At 46.1% G+C, this 6226-nt stretch overlaps 1 pseudogene; it reads left to right on the top strand.

Moving 5' to 3' along the window:
* The first annotated feature begins 456 nt into the window (after positions 1-456).
* Positions 457-4223, top strand: LOC127028816 (protocadherin alpha-C1-like; annotated as a pseudogene).
* Positions 4224-6226: the final 2003 nt, after the last annotated feature.

The raw sequence follows: 6226 nt of genomic DNA, 5'->3' as shown, positions 1-6226 counted from the left end.
ACAGTCAGAGGAGAAGAGATCCTTCTCTCCAATGATCCGTGTTAATTTACCTTGTCCAGAAGGCAAAGCAGGGAAGAGGCTTTTTCTTTTTTTCTCCCCCCGTTTTTATTTTTTTTTTTTTTTCTTTTAAAGTTTAACAGGGGTAGAGTACTGCCTCCTTTAATTGTGCTCTTAAAACCCCTCTGGGAAATGTTGTGCTCCGCCGGAGCATGCCTGGACTGTGCTGACCCATGTTTAGCCGATGCCTGTCACTTCTCATACGCGTTTCTCTTCCACCGCGCTACTCTGACAGCGTGCGGCAGCGCATCCTCTCGCTGCCTCTCCTGCAAGGAGCGGAGGGAGGGAGCGGGGTCCGCTCTGCATCTCTCCTTCACGGGAACGCATCCCTGCCACGGACTCGGGGGCCGGGACCTCCCCTCCCCCCCACCCCGGATCTCCGTCGGGGCGTTAAAAAAAAGAAAAGAAAAAAAAAAACCGAAGGGGAGGAGAAGCCGGCGGGTCGGTAGCGGCGGGGGGAGCGCAGCCCCCTCCCCCGGCGGCGCAGGTGTCGCCGCGGCCTCTGGGTGGCGCCGCCGCCGCCGCCGCGAGTCTAAGAGGCGCGCGGGGCCGCCGCGCCGGTCACAGCGAGCGGCGGCGGCGGCGGGCGCAGCGGAGCGGAGCTGCCGCCTCTCCCCGCAAGGCAGCCGGCGGCGCGGGGTGGGCGGGGGGGGAGCCGCCGCGGAGCCGGGACGCCTCCCGCACCCGCAGCGAACTTCTCGCCTTGCCGCCGGTGCGCCCCGGTACCCGTTCGCTTCGCGCTGGGAACTTCGGGCGTTTGCTGAAATTCTGGATTATGTTCCTGCTGAGCCGGTCTGCGGGGAGCTGAGCCAGGGGAGGAAGAATGCGGGTCTATTTAATGGTCTTCTGCCTTATTTGCTGCACCGCGAACGGGCAAGCAGTGTATTCCATCGCCGAGGAAACAGAGCGGGGAGCGTCTGTTGGGAACGTAGCGAAGGATTTAGGAATAGATGCAGCTACACTTTCAGCTCGGAAATTTCGTGTGATCACCGGTTCAAGTAAGCAATATTTTAATATAAATGCAAGTACGGGGGCTTTGTCTGTTAACGAGCCCATAGACAGAGAGCAGCTTTGTGAATTAAAGTCTGCCTGTCTTCTGAATTATGAACTTGTGTTAGAAAACCCTCTAGAGCTTTATAGGATGGAATTTAAAGTCTTGGACATAAATGACAACTCCCCCAGCTTTCCCTTAAGTGAATATCATATAAACGTGCCTGAGTTCTTGACACCCGGGCACGGTTTACACTCCCCAATGCCCAAGATCTTGATGAAGGTACCAACAGTGTCCAGAATTATACTCTGAGCCCTAATGAACATTTTCATTTGGAAATGCAGACACGTGGGGACGGGAGTAAATATCCTGAATTGGTGCTGAAGAAAGCCTTAGACAGGGAGCAGCAAGCCACTCACAGACTTGTCCTTACAGCCAAAGATGGTGGGATCCTCCAAAGTCCGGTGATGTCCCGGTCATCGTGACTGTGCTGGATACCAATGACAATGCACCAGAATTTGAGCACTCAGTCTACAGGGCGAGTATCTTGGAAAACTCCCCAGCGGCACTTTGGTAGTGCAAGTGCATGCCACGGACTTGGATGAAGGTCCAAATGGAGAGATCAGGTATTCATTTAGCAATACTACTTCTGCTGATCTACAGCGAATGTTCTTAATTCACCCGCATACTGGGGAGGTGACAGTCAATGGTGTTTTAGCTGTTCAGAGACCTCTCTCGAGATGCTTATTGAGGCAAGGGATAACGGGCTTTTGGCATGTCCAGCACAGCTAAGCTGCTGGTGGAAATCACTGACGTGAACAATCATGGCCCAGAGATAACAATTACATCCCTTTCCAGTCCCATTCCTGAGGATGCTGTTCCTGGACAGTGATAGCTCTGCTGAGTGTTTTGGATAAGGACCCTGGGAGAACGGAAAGTAACTTGCCAGATCCCTGAAAACCTTCCCTTCCAGTTAAAGCCTTCCCTTGAAAACTACTACAGCCTGGTCACCAGTGGGTTTCTGGACCGAGAGCTGATCAGTGGGTACAACATCACCATTACTGCCACAGACTTGGGGTCTCCACCCATCACCACTCAGAAGACCCTTTGGATGCAGATTTCTGACGTGAATGATAACCCCCCTGTCTTCAGTGCTGACACGTTTGATGTGTTTGTGAGGAGAACAATCCACTTGGTGCTTTTCTACCAGGTCTCAGCATCTGACCCTGATACAGGTGAGAACGGACGGGTCTCTTACATGCTCAGGAATTCCACAGTTGCAGGCAGTGCCCTGGCCAGCTTTTTGTCTGTGAGCTTGGCCAACGGGCATCTATGCAAAACGTGCCTTTGACTTTGAGCAGCTTAGGAGCTTCTATTTCCAAGTGGAAGCCAAGGACAATGGGTCACCAGCCTTGAGTGCTGCCATAACTGTGAATGTTTACATCTCAGACCAGAATGACAATGCCCCAGCCATCCTGTACCCCATCAGCCAGAATGGCTCAGTAGCTGTGGAAGTTGTGCCCCGCCTGGCTGATGAGGGCTACCTGGTGACCAAAGTGGTGGCAGATGATGAGGACAATGCACAGAATGCCTGGCTTTCCTATCACCTTGCCCACTCCTCTGACTCCACCTTGTTCCGCTTGGCACCGCACTCTGGCGAGCTGCGCACCACGCGCTCCATGCGCTCCACTGACTTCCTCAAGCACAAGGTGGTTGTGGTGGTGCGGGACCACGGGGATCCACCGCTCTCCTCTACTGTGACGGTGGGCATCCTCCTGGCTGACACCCTGCCCCAGGCACTGCCAGACTTTGACGACACAGGGAGCCACCACCACTGCTCAACGCTACAAACATCTACTTGATCGTTTCCCTTGCCTGTGTCTCCTGCATCTTTGCGGCGTTCCTCCTCTTTCTTGCCGTTGTGCGGCTGTGCCGCTGCCGGACTTGCTGCTGCAGCAGCTGCTGCTGTCCAGCTGATGAGTATGAAAAGTATTGCTATAGTGTGCACATGCTTCCCAGCTCCCACCTCCCGCCAGACATGCTGGAGGTCACCGGTGTGGGTAAACTGACTCATACCTACTTGTACAGGGCATCTGTAGGTCTTGGCCTAGTAACAGCAGCATCCCAAATGGTGATGCTGGGAACATTCCCAGCGGCTCAAGGTTACAAGTGCCAGGACCCTGCATCCAAGTGCAGCAGGTCCAAAGTGATCGGTTGAGTGCTGTCCTTGTGGTAAGTACCTCTTCCTTTCACTTTTTTCTCCCAGGCACGTGGCTTTGTGTCATACTGGGTTGCTGTCAGTGTGGAAGAAGGTACTGGGGTATTGGCAGGAGAGCAGGTGTCATTTCATGGCACCTGGAGGAAACTTCAGTTCCTTTTATATCTTTGCTAAAGCCAAGATCTCTTTGGGTGAAATATGGTCGTGGGATGACAAAAGAGATTTTTCTCCCACAAACATTTAGGAGATGTTCAGACATAACTGAAGGTAAAGAAGATGTAAGTGAAAACTAAATAACTTACAAGCTGAGCCCTTGTCTTCAGATAGCTAAGTAGGGGCATGATAAGAGTCCATGCAAGTTTCTAATCCATGGGTGGTTCTAATCTACACTGTATGGAGCCTGTGATTTTTTTTCTTTTAATTATTTTTACACCCACCCCCCAATCCTGAGATTTTTCATTGAGGGGTGAGTATTTTGCTGAGCCAAGATGCTGGTTTACAATGCCCAAGGTAAGTCTGTGGTGGAATAGCAGGAATTCAATATCCAGCACCTCTTTAGGACATGTAACTCGTAGTGCTCATCTCTCTTTCCAAGTAATCCATAGGTTTTGTGAATCTAAAATAATTCTCTTCTGAGCCTCTGACCAAGTTGGTTTCTTCTCAGTAGTGTGATGGGTGACTTTGCAGGAGAAAATACCTTACTTTGATCACAGTGTAGGGCTACAAGTTGGGATATGTCTGCAGGTCTGATCTGCTGGGTGTTACCGTGTCACTGGTCCAAGATCAGTTTTCTTATATGCAAAATAGCACTGGTTGTATTTTCAATAGGTGCTGTGAGTCATCTTTATATTTTTGTGAAGTTTTGAGATGTTTTGCCTGCAGACTGTCAAATTTCCTTAGTGTGCATAATGGTAACTAACCACTGTTGGCTCTGTCCAGGCCAGTGCTCTGTGGTAAGAGCTATTCCAGATGTTTCTAAGGAAAATGTAAGAACCCATGTTAGACAGACAATCTGCTTCCTGCAGTTGTTTTTATCTTAATTTATGATTTAGAGGTTGTCCTAAGTCTGTAACCATTATGTTTATTTTCATTTTTTAAACCATTACTGCACCTTTAAATACATGTAAATGGCTAGCCCCTTTTCGAACCTTGATGTAAGGGTAGCTTCAGCAACTTCTTTGGATAATCAAATACATATTCAGCTATATAGCACTTCCTTTTATAACTCTTGAATTTCCAAGTAGTGATTTTAGTAAGTTTTCCCTTGTTCTAGAAAAGATTCCTGATTTGCTCTTAACTATGCAATTAGTTTATCATGCCTTCTCTTATTTATCTGTTGGCAAGGTGAAATAGGTTTGTGGGTTTTTTTCCCCTCTCACTCTTTCTGAACACCTTTTCCACATAAATCCTACTGACAAGGAAAGATCTTTTCTCAAATATTTGTTATTTGATTTACTTGTGATGGTTTACCTAGTATTTAGTCAAAGTCATAATCAGTTTTAAGTTCTGTTCCCTGTGGTGGCAGAGGGTTGCACATGTCAGGGGTCCCTCACTATGCAAAGCGGGGGTGTGGAATAAAGTTTGCAAAAGCAGAAGCATCAGTGTCTTTAAGTCATTGTAGAGTCCAGGAAAATAGCAGTTGGCAGTATGTAAAGAAGAATTTGTGCCTAATGCATTGGTGTACTTTGGGAATATCGTTGATTATTTTGAGGATCTGAAAAAAAAAAGGCTGTTAGAACCTTTGTAATGGGGAGCTAAAAAGCTTTTTGGCAATCTCTTAACTCAGAAGGTGTCTACAAGAACCCCGATGTGTCTTGGGGGTGTACCCTTGGCTGGAGAGTAGTTCATAATTGCAAAACTTCTATAACAAAGGTGATATAAAAAAAAAACCCTGGCGCAACTGATTTCCATGTACCTATTGAGCAAGATTTTGAAACTCAGGTTGCCAACACATTAATGAACTGAATAATAAGAAAAATGCAAAAGTATCCCTGATCTCTGTAATGAGAACAACCAAAATGTATCTCATTACATCTCACTGTATTTCAGTCATTCAGGTGAATTTTTAAACTTGAAATATGAGACACCTTTTTAGGAGCTTTTGATAGTGGGCAAAATAAATCCCAGATGTCACCTTTGCAATTTTATTTTCTTATCTCCTAATACACAGAAACGGGTAACCATAGAAGTGACCTACGTGGAAAGTCCAAAGGCTGTGCATTAATTGAGCTGAGTAGGGGAGCAGAGGCAGAGACTGTGAAAACTTATCTACCCTTAGAAACAAAAGGATGTCAGTTGTTGTCAATTTGATGCTGATGATTCCAGTGGCTAGTATACTGGAGAATCAGCTACATATATATACACACACATATGTGTATATATACAATTTACATATTTCTTGCAAAATTTGCAAGTTATTAAAATGGCATTCATATTCAAATAATCAGGAGTGGGCAGAAGCTGCAGTTTCTGTACTTATGTCTGTACATGCTTTAGATTCACCAAGATTTAAAAAATATAATTATGTTGAAGTGATGCTTGGAAAATAGTTTCCAGCCATCTGAGGTGGGAAAGAGAACTGTCACTCATTCTTGAAAACTGTTCCTTAGTCCAAATCCCTGTGGACTTAAATATGATTTCTGTGCAGAAAGATCACAGTCACTTTATAGTGAGGAATATTTTTACTCATTCTATATTAAAATGAAAGGATTATAATTTTTCAGTGTTTACCAATAGAAATTTCAGTAAAAAATAAATTTAAGTTTGGGTGTTAAGTAAATTTTGTCTTTAAGTGCTTTCAGACTGACTCATTTGGAGTTAAAAATATAAACATAAGTGATCCTTTGAACTTCTGAGGAGGGATCATTGTATTTCTCCCTAAGAATATAAATGTAACAAAAGAAAACATCAATATGTAAAAAGCACTGGGAGCAACTCCATAGTTATAATTCAAGGCACTG

This window comes from Gymnogyps californianus, unplaced genomic scaffold, assembly GCF_018139145.2.
Source record: "Gymnogyps californianus isolate 813 unplaced genomic scaffold, ASM1813914v2 HiC_scaffold_44, whole genome shotgun sequence".
In the NCBI taxonomy this organism is placed as follows: Eukaryota; Metazoa; Chordata; class Aves; order Accipitriformes; family Cathartidae; genus Gymnogyps; species Gymnogyps californianus.
Note: the sequence above shows the minus strand (reverse complement) of the source record. Positions and strands in the feature narration are given on the sequence as shown.